General features: G+C 35.8%; 1 protein-coding gene across 6 annotated transcripts in view; it reads left to right on the top strand.

Moving 5' to 3' along the window:
* The window catches only part of Spata5 (spermatogenesis associated 5), a 159,194-nt gene that overhangs the window by 45,440 nt on the left and 96,392 nt on the right, over positions 1-17,362 (top strand). The window lies entirely within an intron of this gene.

Raw genomic sequence — 17,362 nt, forward strand, 5'->3', positions numbered from 1 at the left:
GTGGTGGCTGTCATTTTCACTGAACTAGAATGAAAATAATAATGGATTCTCTTCTCCCAGTATGGACCTTCGCTGTATTTTTTGTGTTTGTATGTGTGCTTTTTAAATTGTGACTTGTAAAAACCCTTTTGAAGATAAGAAGGATCCTTGCTGTTATGAGCACTTTTATTTAGTTTAGTTAGAATTTGGCTGCATGGTGAATGCTCTTGGTCAAATACAGGTATGAGGACTTTCTTTCCCTTACTGCTGGCTGTGTTTACACAAGCCCCTGAGGTCTGAACTTTTGTAGGACATGGAACAGTGCTGAACACTTCACAGGTTGGTATGAAAGGCAGCACTGGACTTTAACAAGGAATATAGAACATGATGGTGAGGTCCTTAAAGACTGCCTCGTTCAAATAAAGGTTCTGAATTGAGGAACAGATATGGGTTGCTGGTCCTGGGTAGATGGTCCTGGGTTCTGTAAAAAAGCAGGCTGAGCATGACAGAGGGAACAAGCCAGTAAGCAGCACTCCTCCATGTTTTCTGCATCACCTGCCTCTAAGTTCTACCCTGATTGAGTTTCTGTCCTGACTTTTTAAAATAAAAAACAGTAATTTGGAAGCATAAGCCCTTTCCTCCCCAAATTGTTTTGATCATGGTGTTTTACCATAGCAATAGAAACCTTAATTAACTAGGACAAATGTATAGCATTTCCTGAGCTGGCTTGAGTGCCTTTAGGTATATTCCTAGGAGTGAAGGAAGGAATTCATATGTTAGTTCTGGTGTTAGTTTTTTGAAGCCTGGATACTGATTTCCAAAGTGGCCCACACTATACCTGGACATTCCCACCAGCAGGCTTTAAGTGCCATTGTTGGCCTTTGTCCTCTCCAGGATTTGTGGTTTTCTTGATGGCTGCTATTCTGACTGGTGTGAAGTGGAGCCTCAGTTTAGTTTTGATTTGCATTTCCCTCCTTGTTAAGGATATTTAATATTATTTTTCTGTACTTACTGCCTTCTTGAAAACTGTCTGTTCCATTCAAATTGACCAGATATTGACTGACTGGGGGGACAAGTTTTCTTTTTAATTCTTTACCTTTATGAATTTTACTCCTCTCTGATTTATACTTGGCAAAGATTTTCTCTCAATCTGTAGCCTGCCCCATCAGATGATTATTTTTTATGTAGAAGCTTTTTAATTTTATTTAATTCTATTTGCTTACTTTTTATTGTTACTACCTAAGTTGTTTCTATCCTTTCACAAAGTAATTGCATATTATGTCTCAAACAATGCCTTCCCCATTCTTGTAGTTTCTAAGTGTCAGGTCTTTAGTCTTGATTTCATTTTTTTATTTAATTTTTTTAGATTGTAGTATAACTACATCATTCCTCCCCTTTTCTTCCAAACTCTCCTATATACCCATTGTTACATTATTTTGTTAGTTTTGTTGTTCCTAAATATAATCTACTTAGTCTGCTTGATATTACTTGTGTATATGTCTTCAGGACTAATCATTTCATATTGGATAATCAGTTGGTATACTCTTTCCTGGAGAAAAGTTTCTCTCACTCTGAGCATTCTTTAGTTGGTTATAGTTCTTAAGTCTTGATTCATTTTTTAATTGTATTTTGGATGGTATGAGAAATGGGAATCTAGTTTCACTTCTATATTTGGATATTCAGATTTACCAGCATTATTTATTGACAAGGCTGCTTTCCTCCAATAGATGTTTTGGATACCTTCTTCAAAAGTCATGTGACTAGCTGCATGAGTTTCCTTGGGGCTCTTTGTTATCTTCTTTTGGTCTACTTGTCTGTTTTTCTTCCCATACCACGTTGGTTTTGTTTGAGGTATAATTTGAAGGTAGGTATTCTGATCCCTTTAGCAGTTGCTCTTTCAGCTGAAGGCTACTTTGACTATTTGGAGTATTTTGTACTTTCAGATAGATTTTGCTTTACTTTTCAGTTTTTGTGAAGAATCTCTTTGGAATCTTGAAAGATATTACTAAATTGGATCTGTAGATACCTATATAATACTTTCATTAAAACAGCTATTTTCAAAATATTAATTTAAATACTTTAAGTGTATAAGATCTTCCAGTCTTCCAGTGTTTAATTTTTATAAGGCATTATTAGGAAGAGTCCATTCTCACAGTCCCAGATAACACAGAGCTCACTGTGTAACTGTATAACCTAAGCTGGCGTCAGACTTTCTGCTTTGTATTCCAAGTGATAGAATTATAGGTGTGAGATGTTTCATTTTCTTCTTTAAGCCTTTTGCTACATAGTTCTGGGTTTAGCCCTTTCCAAAACTTGATTACTTTAGGTACGTTTTTTAGAAAATGTATGTATCACCACAGCGTCTTTACACAGTCAAACAGCAAAATTCAGGTACCATATGACCAAGATGACCGGGGTCAGAACAGTTGCTGTGAGAAGTAGTAGAATGGCTTAAAATTGACAAGAGACAATAATGGTGGAACAGTTGGGGAGACATGCAGTGAACTTAGCTTCTGTATTCATAAAAATTATTCAGCCCATCAGCTTTCTATGTTATTTGAAAATGTGTTAGACAGTCTGTTATGTCATTAAAGTCTACAGTTTTAATACTTTTTTCAGAAACAAATAATAGTTAAGCATTCTAAATTTACCCAAATGAGTACCTTATGTTTTGTGTTTTTAGTTTCATTGTAGCTATGAGTTAATGGGTTTTGTTTTCCTTTTGGATACTACCTTCCTACTCTTCCTTATTGTTACACGTTTTTTCAGTGTGGTACTCACTATGTGTGTATGGAACATTTGAAAAAATATTGATGAACATATAATAAAACAAAGCTTCTTTTAATATGTATAGTTTAATTAGAATATCTAGACATTTTAATGTACTGTAATCATAAAACGTGAGCGATCCAGACTTTGCAGTTTTTTAGTGGTATTTGTATTTGTACAGATTCAGAACAATTGATCTTTGGTCTGATACTCTGCTGTCTGATACTCTGTTCCTGACAATTTGGTATTGCAGTTACTCTTCTCTGACACAAGATGGTGATGCTCACCTGAAATGCTTCCAGTCCAGGTTCCACTCTTCTCAAAGCAGGATGCTAAGGAAATGAGTGGAAGTGGTTCTGCTTTTAGAAATAACAGTTGATAACCTCTGTGTTGATATATGCATTGTATAATTTATGTAACAGATTTATATTTATGTGAGCTAGAGATACATAAGATGAGAGCTTTAGGAAACATTAAATAATGAAGTGATTAATTGATTAATCATGTTAGGCTAAATAAAACAGTACAGATGCAAAAGGCAGCAATGTATACTTACTGATTCTATTTATTTGACATTCGGAAAACCGGTGGTATCAAAAATTAGATTGGAGTGGCTGGGCTGCAGAGATGGCTCAGCAGTAACTCCATGCCCTCTTCTGATGTGGTGTACATGCATGCATGCAGGCAAAACAGTCATGTATATAAAATAAAAATATGTGAAGCTTTAAGAAAAGAACAGATCTGGGGGGCTGGTGAGATGGCTCAGTGGGTAAGAGCACCCGACTGCTCTTCCGAAGGTCCGAAGTTCAAATCCCAGCAACCACATGGTGGCTCACAACCATCTGTAATGAGATCTGATGCCCTCTTCTGGTGCATCTGAAGACAGCTACAGTGTACTTACATATAATAAATAAATAAATAAATCTTTAAAAAAAAAAAGATTAAAAAAAAAAAAAGAAAAGAAAAGAACAGATCTGGAAGGCTTAGAATTTGCTGCAAAGCGGCATACTAGACATTTTTGAGATCATATAAACGTCATTTGACTTGGATTTGAGTTGGTTATCCAGCCATGTGTATATGTCAACATCCTTGGATTTTGCACAGGAATGTTTAGGTTTTCTAATCCTATAGATTATATCACAGAGACTTGATGTGACAGGAAGGGGGAATATATTGGGGGGGGCACCATTTCAGAAAAGGGATGGGGGGAAGGAGAGAGGGACTCTATGAGGGGAATAGGGGCACAGAGATAAGGATGTAATAAATAATAGATAAAATTATATCAATACATTTGATCAGTAAGAAAATACTCTTAAACAACAACAACAACAACAAAAAACATCTTAAATTGAAACAACTTAAAAATAAAACGTTAGCAAGTCAGGTGGAGGCAAGGCTTTGTACTCCTCAGTTCCTCTCCAACGTTTGATTATCTCAGACAACACATTTCCCCAGACCTCCCATCACCCCTCGCCTACTGAGTTCAAAGCTACATCTACAAGGAGGGCACCTTCTTTCCAACTATACTAGCTGGTGTTCAGTTCTTCTTTAGGAAGATACCTGTACTGTTGTTGTATTGGGCTAGAAATTTTAACAATTCTTTAGTAACGTAAGTCAGCTCAGTTGTGCTTTGGTTGTATTTTTATATGTTGTGTGGTGTAATTCAGTGTAATCTAAATTATCTTCCTGTTCTTTCCCATACTACCTTCCTACAAGGTCATTATCACCTGAATAACAGTGTTACCTTCCATGACTGAGCAGTCTGTGATCAAGAATGAAATGTGTGACCTAAAGTTACACAGTGAATGAGTGACTTGATAGCAGGCTTACTCCGTGATTTGTTCTTTAAAAAGAAAATACAAGGGTAAGAGTGCTGGCTGTACAAGGGTAAGAGTGCTGGCTGTTCTTCATATCAGGGCTCAATTCCCTGCACCCACATGGCAGCTTACAATTTTCTGTAATTCCAATTCCCGGGGATCTGACACTCTTACACAGACATGAAACCAGGCAAAGCACAAATGTACATGAAATGAAATTAAATAAATGATTTAAAAAAAACAAACACAATAAGCCAGTTTTAAGATTGCCTTTTAGATGTCTGTTCTCATCATGCCCCCTTTACTTTGTGTGTTAAAGTGCATAAAAACAGGTTAGTGTATTTTATATAATTAGAAATGTGAACACAGTATAAAGCACTGAACAAGGTGAACAAGAGACTTTCTAGTCTATTTATTGGATTTTTAAGACAATTTCCCTCATTAATTCTATATTTGAGGAGTTAACGCTCCTTTTGATTCCTCTTTAATGAAATTTCTCCCCCTTTTTTAGACGTTGGCAAAGGCCTGATATTTTAGTGAGCATAATAACTTTATGAGGCTTACTTCTTCTGTAAAATGTCTTAAGTAATTACATGCTTAATGTTTGTATGTCTTTTAGCTATCCATATCTGTAATCCATAATGGTATTTTTGATAGTCACATTATATTACTTGATGACCTGAGTACAGTTTAGGGCAGAGGATAAAAGATGAGGTATGGGGAAGGCAAAGGAAGCATGTTGTGTGTGATGGCTATTTTCTTTTTCTATGACTTTATATTTGACAATTAAAATAGAGTAAGCACTTGTAACTTAGAAATAGTTGATATGTTTTCTTTGTGCTCCTGGGATATTTTAATAGAAGACCAAGTGCACTGAGCTAGGTATTAAGCTGAGTAGATCCTGGTATACCCCTGTATTTGGTACCTATGTTTGTGGAATGTGTTTGTATGCCACTGTACCTGGTTTTCATGTATCATGACAGCAATGAATAGTTACTATATAGACTGTACCGCTAAAGTTATATAGTCTCTGGCCCCTTAAGGAAAAAAATGCCCCTGAACCAAAGAAAGTGAAGTTCTGTGGACCATAACAAGTTAAACTTTGACTATTATTAGATCATTTACCAAATACCTGTTTAGTACCAGTATGTGCCATGCAGTAAATGAGACTATATAGAAGGGAGTCCAGGCATACTCTGCAAAAATGTTCAACATTTTGCCAGTTACGATACAGCTTGCAGAAAGCTGATACTTAGGAAAGATCTGGGGAATGCTCACATAGCAATACTCCCTAGGAAAAGAGCCCAACAGTTGCCTGGCATCATAAAGATGCTGCAACCTGTTTTCTCTCTCATGTTCTGCTGGTTTATATGCTTGCTTTTAAATTGTATTCAGATGTGTTTTCTTACACTATTTGTTACCATACAGGATATCTGACTCTACTGGCAAGGATTGTCATCTGTTTTGTTCATTGATATGTCTAGTACCTAAAACACATAGCACTAGTTAGTATGAAAGAGACCTGCCTTACATGTTCTTAGTCTATTTTTGTACTTGGAAAGCATCAGCCTTTCATATATCAGCTATAATTTTAATGAACTAAATTGTGTCAGTGTTTAAGTTCTGTTATATGCATTTCACTGAATTAGTGAAGGGGGTCCTGTTTTGGTTTGTTTTTGAGACAGGCCATTGCTCTGTAACTCAGGCTGGCTTAAAATTTACTGTCTTCCTCTTACAAATGTCTGTTACCACAAAAGATTTGAACTTCTTAAAATAGTTCATATTGTTTGTGTATCACATTTAAATCTTGTGTGTCTTTGGTGTTTTGTTTGGTTGTTTGGTTCGTTTTTTCCAGATAGGGTTTCTCTGTGTATCCCTGGCTGTCCTGGAACTCACTCTGTAGACCAGGCTGGCCTCGAAGTCAGAAATCCGCCTGCCGCTTCCTCCCAAGTGCTGGGATTAAATGTGTAGTTTAACAATATTTTTAAGAAACTTCACTTTTTAAAAAGTAATAATTTTTACTGTGCAGTAAGATACACATCCAATCTTAAAATACTTGGTAAATCAGAATTCATTAGAACTAACTTTAACTTTAATTAGTGAATATCTGAGCTATCCAAGAAATCTTTATGCAAGGGGCCACAATAAAGAAACTGTAGCCATCGTAGCTCACTGTTGGGAGAAGTATCCTTGCTTCCATTACCTTAGTAGTTGTGTCTGGCAGTCAGGGATCCTGCACATACTGAACTTGATTATTTCCTTCCTATTTACTTGAAGGCCATTTTTACTACTTTTTATCAGCTGTCACCCACACTTAGTACCCCTGACATTACCAAGTTTCTGTTCTGAGGTTTTGTTGCTCATGTTTTTCTTTCTTGGTCCATCTAGTCTCTGTTTTCTCCCTTGCTTCTCTGCAGGGTTGTTCAGTCAGTGATGTTCTACAGTTGTTCATCCTTTGCTGATTTATTTTTCTATATGTCTGAGAACTTGAAGTCAGAAGCCATCAAATCACTTTGAATAATTCTCAGATATCTGCTATTATGTGACTATTTGCCCACTGGATGAAGAGAAAGATAAAAACATTTAAATGCTATTACTACCACATAAATTTTGTTAGCATGAAATGTTTAATCCTTTTTTGTTTTCTTATGGGTTTTAATGAAACCAACAATTAGGAAGAATTCTTTTGAAAGATAGTCTCATGTTATCTTGGCTTTTTTGTAATTGTAGACATTTTGTATCAGCAGGGGGCAGTCAAGCCAAATTTCATTCTGCTAGTTTATGAAACATGAACTTTTTATTTCTGTAAGTTGTTCTATGTAATACATGAATTGCATTTTATCATGCATTTATAAGCAAAATTCAAAGCTCATTTTTGGTAAGTCTGTTGGAATTTAATAAATATGTTGTTATAAAAGGTAATCCCCTTTTTTCTCTTAAATTAAAAAAGGAAATTGGCACATAAAGCCCATTTGTTGGATTTTGATGTTTTGTTTGTTTGTTTTGGTTGGTGACCACTTTACATAGATAACTTTTGTAGCTTAGTTTTTCCTTTACTAAGCTTTCCTGCTAAAGTGATTATAAAATTTCTTTATTTTGTCCTGTGAATTTGGGGATAGTTTTTAGTGGCTGTAGCATAATGCTCTGTAAAATATAGCCAACTCTTTGGTAGTATTTGTTTCCTTCCAGATCCTGTCTTGGCAATTGTTGTCTACTAGTGTTACAGATAACTGACATCAGTGTTAGCCTAGTAACTTTTCTTAGGGAAAGACACCATTTATTCTAAACTGTTTTGAACATATGCTGGAGGCAGTATCACTATATCTCCTGTTTTGTGTCCATAATAAGATTCAGGAAAACTGCCTTTGTGTAAACACTCGAGTGGCTCCTAGACAAGTATAGTCCTGTCTGCTGGTGGGCAGGAAAGAGCGGTGTCCTGGAATGTTGCTGAGGAGGAAATCTCTTTTGTGTTCTACAAATGATATCTTTAAACTTCTTAAGAATATCATTTTGAAATGATAGCTCTGTGTTGTGTTTCCTTCTGTTTGCTAATTTTCCATGCACTTAGTTCAGAAATGCATTTAATATGGGGAAAAAACATTGTGCTTGAAAACACATCTTTCTAGTATTTTTCTGTTAATTGTTGGTAGAAATGTCAGCGTAAACACTGAAATTGTATTGGTAGTAATCACTCCTTCTTGTTCTCTTAGTGTAAAAATTTTTGATAAATCTCTGCAGACTTAAAGGATACAGCATCTACCAGCTCCCCTTGAGAACTTGCACTGAAGAAATAATGTGGGAAAATGGTTTTTAACACAGAGATTATACTTTTTTACAAGTTAGATGTGATGGGGCTTAATTTTGTTATGAAAATTAGTTGTGTAAGCTTAACCTTAAATGTCTAATTGATGGCTGTTTATGTGTTTAATTATGATAGCTAATAATTCACTTTAGAATTATATTGAAGTTTCTGTTTAATGACTGAAAAATGGTTATGGCTAGACTTTTTAAGCAGTTACCGAAAAGAAAAAAATCCAAACATCATAAACTTGAAGAATTATGTCCAGTTTCCTGTGTTCATGGTTTCTTTTCTTCTTCTTCTTTATGAACTCTCATTGTTAAAAACCTCATTATTTAGTAATGATTCTCTACTTCAACCCTTCCTCTAAAACCCAGCAAAATGTACCAGGCTTGGTAATGCATCAAAGTGCTGAGGCAGGAAGGGTCCTGTCTTGGAAGTAGAAAAACAGAAGTACAATAGAACAGAGTGTGAGCTGTAATAATGTCCAAATACAAGATTTTTAAATGCTTGGTAATAATTTTAGAAAATTATTATATAATTACTATGATTACATAATTTTATTGATGTATATCAGACCTTATACACTTTTATTTGCATTAAATACGTTGAATATTATTCTTCATATTTATTATGCCTATTCTTTTAAACCTATGAAAAAGAATCGTGAATGTTCGGCAGTGGTGGCGCACACCTTTAATCCCAGCTCTTGGGAGGCAGAGGCAGGTGGATTTCTGAGTTTGAGGCCATTCTGGTCTAAGGAGTGAGTTCCCGGACAATAGCCAGGGCTACACAGAGAAACATTGTCTCTAACAAACAAACAAACAAACAAACACCCCCTCTCCCAGGATTTCAGGATTCAAAAGAATCCTGAATGTTGAATGTTGGGTTTACAGAAATTTATTAGGTCTTTGAAAGATAAGAGAATATAGGGCTGCTTACATACATGGTGATGTGATGTATCAGTTTCTTGTTGCTGGGCTAAGTTCTTATCCTTTCCCTTTGTGACCATTACCCATGACTTTGACTGGAAGATCTCTTATTTACCTATAAGTAAAGGCTGTAACGCAAGTACATAGAAATGCATTTTCTCTTTTGAGTGCTAAAGTATGGCATATTCAACTCCAGTTTTTTAAGTGATGCATTTATAATATGTTAGATATCTTTTTAGTTATCCTGTCTTAACTTTATGAGTTAGATACCATTATAATACCTGATCCTACAAAGAGCAACATATACATTTAAGAAATCTGACCAAGGTCACAGAGCTGGGAACTAAATTTTTGAGTTGACAACTGTAGAGTTAGTGATGCAGTCCCATAATTATAATGTACACTGATTTAATTATTCAAAAAGAGTTACTTTATGCCACCACCCTTTTTCTTCCTATTTGTGTTAAATAGTAGTCCCGTCTATTCCATTAGTTCCTTCTGTAATGTCACAGAGTTGCATATGTACAGTATGTAGTCTCTTGAGAATGATTTCTTTCATTTCATGAAGTTAGGTTGTTGCTGTGCATCTAAGTTCAGTTTTTATAAAGTACAACTCTGGTCAGTTTATATGTACACTTATTCACAGGCATTTAAACTATCAGTTTTGCAATGAAGGATAATATTGTAAATGTTTATGGCAGGATTTTGTGTAAACATGCAGGGTTTTTTTTTTGGGGGGGTGGAGATTTCTTTTTCTTTCTTTCTTTCTTTTTCTTTCTTTCTTTCTTTCTTTCTTTCTTTCTTTCTTTCTTTTTTTTTTTTTGTCTCTCCTTTGTGTCTTTTTTCTGTTCTGTCAGTTTTACTAGACCATCCTCTTAAGTTTCTTCTGTCATGTCACTGCTGTGGCTTTACTGATTTTTCTCTATTGCTTTGTTATATTTAATTTTATTTCTTTCTTATAACTTCCTTTTTTATATTTTGTTTTCTCATTTTTGTGGCTGGTACTTTAATTATTAACTTGAAGCTTTACAAATGATAAAGATTTCTCTCCGGAAACTATTGCCCTATGTTTCACAAAACCTTAGATGTGTTCTATTTTTAGTCAGCTCAAGTGTTTGATAAAGTATTTAGAAATATGTTGCCTAATTTTTAAATATTTGGAATTCTCCATATACTCTTTGGAGATCAGGTTTTTATGATCAGAGAGTAATTATTTTTTTAAAAAATTTAAAATTAGTTTGACTTTTTAAAACTAGTTTGTTTTCCTTTTTTGATCTAAGATGTGATCTCTCATTGAATGTTTCCTATGTCCTTTGAAAGAGTCTCTGTTTGGTGTGGTACCCTACCAAAGTCCTGTGGTGTTGGTTTTTTGGTTTTTGGTTTTTGTTTGTTTGTTTGTTTTTTGGGTCCACTACTTTCTGAGAGAAAACTGTAAAGTATGATTCTGGATTTATCTCTTTCCTTTTTTATTCTCATTAGTGTTGATTCATACTTGCTTCTTAGTTCCTACACATCCATAACATACTACATCCCCTCTGGACTCTGTATTCTAATTCTCTAGTTATTAACATAGTCACCCATGTTTTCTTTCTTGTTTTTGTGTATCACTTCTCAATATTTTGTATAGTTGTGTGTTGTTTTATGTTCTTCTTTACTACATCTCTTATTTTATTTCAGTTGACTTTTATATGCATGACATTTAATGACATCTTGTATCTTTTACAATCTAGTAATTGCGGTTTTATTTTCTTTTGGATGACTGGAATAACTTTATCTCCCCATTTTAATTTTTCAATTATTCTTTTTGTCGTGTGTGTGTTTTATCAATTATGTTCATGGTTGAGTTTTCAGGATCTACTTTGAATTAGGAATCTTCTCATTTGAAATAAAGCATAGAGACCTTAAAATCAACTAGGTCAAGAAAAGAGGAAGATAGCTAGGTGTGTTCTGTGTTCTTCAGTCTCCCTGCTCTGGTTTCATTAAGAACTGACATTTGTGTGGTTTCAGTTTCAGCCTATAGTATAGAACTACGTGGTAAATAACTTTAGATCCCTGTCTTCCTTCTGAAGATTTGTTTTTATTTCAGTGGGAGATTACTGTTATAGATAGGAAACTCAGGGACAAAGGTTTTGTTGCTCAGCTCATGCATCAAAAATGTGTAAGATCTAGGTTTTGTACTCTGTCTTCAGGATGTAACACATTTGAGGAAATCTTTTTGTCAACTGCCCTTACTTTCTGCTTTTCAGATTGACTCTGATGTTAGCTTCTATTGTTGGAAATGTTAATACTACATGATCTTGTAGATTTTGCTGTTAGAAATCTGGTTTCCTTTCTCTTCACGTGGAGCTCCACAACAGAAAAGAATGTTAATGATCCTTTAAATGATTGCTATATGATTATGATCTAGTCTGTTTTGTCATAACTTATTTAGAGGATGATTCGGGTTGAGGGACCATACCTTTCCTATATTGCAGTGTTACCATACACTTTATGAATAGCCAGTCTTCATTTTTGTGACCATTTATTGACATGGTCCTAAAGAACAAGAAATGTTCACTTTTTATTTAGACCCCTTCTTAGTGTAAACCCCCTATCATGTAAACAGCCAACCTAATTATGAACAATATAGCTTTCTACAGCACAGCGTAACCTAGTTTGCCTTTTCTTATATAGATTGCCTGTACTAGAAATGGGTTTTCAGTCATTTGAAGCCAGATTCTGATTTTAATTTGGTCTTTTTGTGAGAAGAGGACTTCTGTCTATAAAACGAGAATAGCTCCTTGGCAAGTGTTTGAGAATGCAAGGGAAAAGTTCATGTAAATCAAAGTGCATCCTTTTATGGATTCTCTCTCTATGAGGGGAAAAGGGAATGAAAATATAATGGATAAATACCATTATATTTATTAAAATTTTAAATTGTACTTTTAATTATCTTAAGTTTCGCTTTCACTTTCAGTTGTACTATTGAATATGTGTTAGTGTGCATAATACATCAGCTATTTCACAGCAATCATTGCATTAAATTATCATAAATAGTCCTTTGAGACCCGTTAGCACCTTTTTCTTTCACGGTGTGATAGTTATTGCCGAGCTGCTCAGACTGCCTGGCATCTGGAATTTCGTGTGGTTGGTGTTTACATGGTCTCTCTTCATATCGGGAGTCCAGTTTCATTTGAATTTTTTTATTTGGGGAAGTGCGTCTTCAGTGGATTGCTTCTTCTGATCACCTTAACTTTATGAGGAACTTTTTAATCAGTCTGTGTTGATACAAGTCTGCTTTGGTTGACTAGTCTGGAAAGTATTTAGCTAGAAACAAGGAAGACTGAAAATTGAAGAAGCCCCATTCATTGTCCACTTCACCCCACCTTGCTAGCACCATACTGATTTAGCAACAAAATGGTTGTTTTCCTCTCCCATTCCTGCCTTTTCCTTTGTCATATATGATTTGTTTTATATCCATATATTTACTACACAATCTATAATTGAAATTCCATCTCTAGCTTCTGTCTATTCAAGTTGTTTGCCAGTATCTATATTATAGCACTGTAGAGCTGTGTGGATATGGCAAGTTCAAAATAAACACAATTGGGACCTAAAGGTTTTCTTCTTTTTAGAACTGGTTCCCATTTTTGAAATATTAGTATCATTATAAGTCCTTAGTGAAGCTTGTATCCTCTATTGGTACTAGTACCTCACTCAGTTGGTGCTGTGCTTAGAGTAACAACAAGAATTTAAAGAAGGCATGGTTGTTGTGTGGGAAATGAGGAAGTGTTAACAAGTGTGAGTTTTGTGAGAATAATGGAAGCATGTACAGGAGAATCTAGTGCCTTGAATATTGCAGAGGATGATGCAAGCCCAAAAAGATTGAACCATTTCAAAAGTAGAGAAGAAAATAAGATACTGAGTCTAAAGTTTGGCTCTAGCCAGATCTATGGGTAAGTTTCTCCTTTTTGATCTTTAATTTGAGAGCACATTTAAAAGCTAAATGGTTTTTCTCCCTTCAGGTAGTTCAGAAAGTTGAATCTCACCAAAAATTGTATACTACTGTTTTATAGGGCTATATTTTCTTTTTCTAACTTTCATTCAAGCTTTTATAAATGACAAACAAATCAATGCATTTATAGTTTGGAAAGAGGATATCTTCATAATTGTTTAGCTCACTATTTGTTTACTTTTTTACATTTTCTTTCAAATGGATAGGTTTGTCTTGGCCAGCAAAGCTTAAGTAAATAGTATGATTGAGTTTGTTTACCTATTAACACTGTGTAGCACTGTGGTAGTGACTGCCTTCCCTGGCATTGTTCTGAGCCTAGGTTACAGTTAAGTACTATATTCTGCCCTGCATGCCTGCAAGAAAGCCAGTATGTGAAGTTATGCCCACATTACCAATAGAGGAAATGAGAGTATTAGGTTCAGGGTCCAGAAAGAAGTAACATCTTCGAAATGTTAATGGGCAATAACTTTGAGCCTGAAAGTTTATCTAACTACCCTGTAAGTTAAATAGAAGCGAACAATGAGGGGTGGGGGAGAGGGAGAGAGAGCACACATGCAAGCGTTCGAGCTAACTAGCTCTCTGAGCAGGTATCCTAGCAAGAAGAGGGATATGTTCAGGGGATCCATATGAATAGTAATAGGAAGTAAACATTTAGTAGTGTGTACATTGTCTTAACTAAACAGTAGGTTTTGGCAACTAAATGCCTCATCGTTCTAAAGCAGCAGTTCTTAGTCTATAGGCCTTTACTCCTTTGGGGTTGCATATAAAAAATTTATATTATGCTTCATAACAGCAAAACTACAATTATGAAGTAACATTAAAATAATTTCATGGTAGGAGTCACCACAACATGAAGAACTGTATTAAAGGGTTACAACATTAGGAAGGTTGAGAACCACTGATGGAGTATAAAAACTAGGGAGTTGTTGAGTTGTGATTTTAACTTCAGTGGAACAAAAGAGTAAAAGGTTGGTTAGAGACTAGAAATAATGAAACTTAGGACTGTGTCAGGGGAAATACATAGTGTACTTTAGATACTGATAGCAAAAATATGTAGTTACAGAATTCAAAGTACGCTGATTCTTTCATAGCAGATATCAGGCAAATCAAAAGGGCCCTAATAAAGTGGGAAAAGAAAAGAATAAAGAACATTGGTTATTTGGTCCCATGTAATCTGTCCGTGGTGGAGATTTACTATATCACTTTAACTGCTATCCAAATGTTTGTTTTCATCAAGTAGAGAAACATACATGGCTGGAGATGTACCTCAGTTGGGAGAATGCTTGCCTGGTATGCATGAGTATCTGAATTTGGTCTCCAGTGCCTCTTAAACCACATTGTGGTACATGCTTCTAATTCCAGTACTAAGGGGATTTTTAAAATCATCCTTCCCTCCAAGGTATATCAGAGGGCAGCCAAGGCTACATGAAACCATATCTCTTTTTAAAGGGGAAACAATAATGAGTGTGTGTGTGTGTGTATCTATGTATATGTTAAAGGGTTGGTTTCTTCATCATGAGACTCCAAGTTAAATACCACAAAATTAGCCGGGTGTGGTGGCACATGCCTTTAGTCCTAGCACTCGGAGGTGGATTTCTGAGTTCGAGGCCAAGCCTGGTCTACAAAGTGAGTTCCAGGACAGCCAGGGCTACACAGAGAAACCCTGTCTCAAAAAGAAAACCACCAAAAAAAAAAAAAAAAAAAAAAAAAACCCACAAAATTAGAAGTGGATGACATTTGTTCAGGCATAACTGGGGAGCAGCTACCACAGTCTGGACTGTTGTACACCATTGTTCCTATAAGGATTATCTGTTAACTCATCCTTTTTACTATTTTAGCTCCAATATTTCTTCTGTTCTGAGCCATTTTTCCTTCATTTCATCTGGTAATTCCAAAATCTATAGTGGAAGAAATTTGTTTTACTGTTAATGATGTTTGTGTTACGGTTTCACTGCCTTGTTATCTTCACTTTGACAGTTTAATTTGTTTAAGCGAGGATACTTTCTGTGTGAGCTATGTATGATATATACAAGAAGGGTAGCTGAAGAGAAATCCATTGTTAAATTTCCAGTACCTAAACTGGCCTACCAGAATATACCTGCTTATGAAGGAGATCTGGCCCGTGTAGATACATCTTTACTGCCTGACGTGCTAATAAGCTGCAGGGCGTAGGAAATTAACAAGCCTGAAGTTCTCATTGTGGTCCAGAAGTTGAAATAATTGCTGTTTATTCTTTGTACTTATATTTTCTTAGTAGTTATAGTGAAAACAGACTTCCAGTTGTTGTCTTTTCTGATATATAACTAAAGTTTCAAGGAAATAAGGGATACAATAATACTTTTTCTGATTACATTGTTGTAAACAAGGTCTCTTTGAACCTTATTTCACAAAATCACAAATGAAGTAGAATTTTAAAATTGTCCATAGTAGTAAGTAATAATATCTTCTGTTTACAAGCACTTACTAAGAGATGAGCTCATTGGTCATGTTTTCTCTCTCTCTTTTTAAAGAAACTTGTTTTTAAGATTTATTTATTTATTTATATGAATATACTACAGCTGTCTTCAGACACCCACTAGAAGATCAGATCCCATTACAGATGGTTGTGAGCCACCATGTGGTTGCTGGAAATTGAACTCAGGACCTGTGGAAGAGCAGTCAGTGCTCTTAATCACAGACCAAGGAGTCAGGGGCTCGTCCGAAAGCCGCCTTGGCCCAATGTAGGTGAAGAGCCCGGCCCGGGGCCCGAGGTGGGATCCCGAGGCCTCTCCAGTCCGCCGAGGGAGGGCGCACCACCGGCCCGTCTCGCCCGCCGCGCCGGGAAGGTGGAGCTCGAGCGTATGCTTTAGGACCCGAAAGATAGTGAAGTATGGCTGGGCAGGGCGAAGCCAGAGGAAACTCTGGTGGAGGTCTGTAGCGGTCCTGACGTGCAAATCGGTCGTCAGACCTGGGTATAGGGGCGAAAGACTAATCGAACCATCTAGTAGCTGGTTCCCTCCGAAGTTTCCCTCAGGATAGCTGGCGCTCTTGCTCTTCCCGATACACGCAGTTTTATCCAGTAAAGCGAATGATTAGAGAGGTCTTGGGGCCGAAACGATCTCAACCTATTCTCAAACTTTAAATGGGTAAGAAGCCGGCTCGCTGGCCCATCTCTCCAGCCCATGTTTTCTCTTCTTTAGATATGAATTTCATTGTGGGTTTTGTCCTTAATCGTATTTTTATAATTGTGTGATTAAGTCTAATGTTAACAGTTCAGTAGAAACATAAAACTTAGAGCTCTATTCATGTGAATGAAATTAAATTTTTTTCCAAAGTATTTGCCTTTTTTTAAAATTTTATTTCTTAGAATTATCAAAAGATGATAAGTAAAACAAGGAAATCTTACTAGAGTGGAAAAAAGTACAAATTCAAGGAAAAGGAAAAAGCAATTTCAAAAATTTCAAAGCTGGTTTAAATGGATAATAACAAGGTGGTATGTCACTGTGGATTTAAATATACATGCATTGGAAAGACTGTGTAAAGCTTTTACATTTAAATGGTAGAATTAAAGCTGGAAGTAATTCAAGTTACTCAACTGTGTACATAGAAAAGTAATCTCAATTTTCTTATTTAGGGTATGCCTACTATTCTTTTTCAGCACTACTAAAAATTACATGTACACAGTGATTACCAAAAGATGAGTTTCTGGAAGACCAAAAAACAATCTTAAACGTTAAGTAGCAGAGAGACTTTTCTGGGGAATGGTTCAGAGCGGGTGGTTACAAAGTGAGTTTTGGAAGCACATCTCCTAGAAAGGTAGAAAGGTAGAAGTCTTTAAGAAGATACAACATAAAACAATGCAGTTGATCCCCATCCAAACTATAGCAACTGCTGTACTTTATTTTAATATTGTATATGCTATTAGTGTCTCTCAGTTCTTTCTTCCAGAATGGCCAGCCATAGTAATGAGAGATGATTGAGAGGACTCAGTGCTTACAACAAAGCCTTGTCTAGTTAACTGTGCTTTTGTAAGGGGGAGAGGAGGCTGACAGTCCTAATTTTCAGTAAGAAGTATGCCATGGCAAATGTTTGT

Source organism: Mus musculus, chromosome 3, assembly GCF_000001635.26.
Source record: "Mus musculus strain C57BL/6J chromosome 3, GRCm38.p6 C57BL/6J".
NCBI classification, from domain to species: Eukaryota; Metazoa; Chordata; class Mammalia; order Rodentia; family Muridae; genus Mus; species Mus musculus.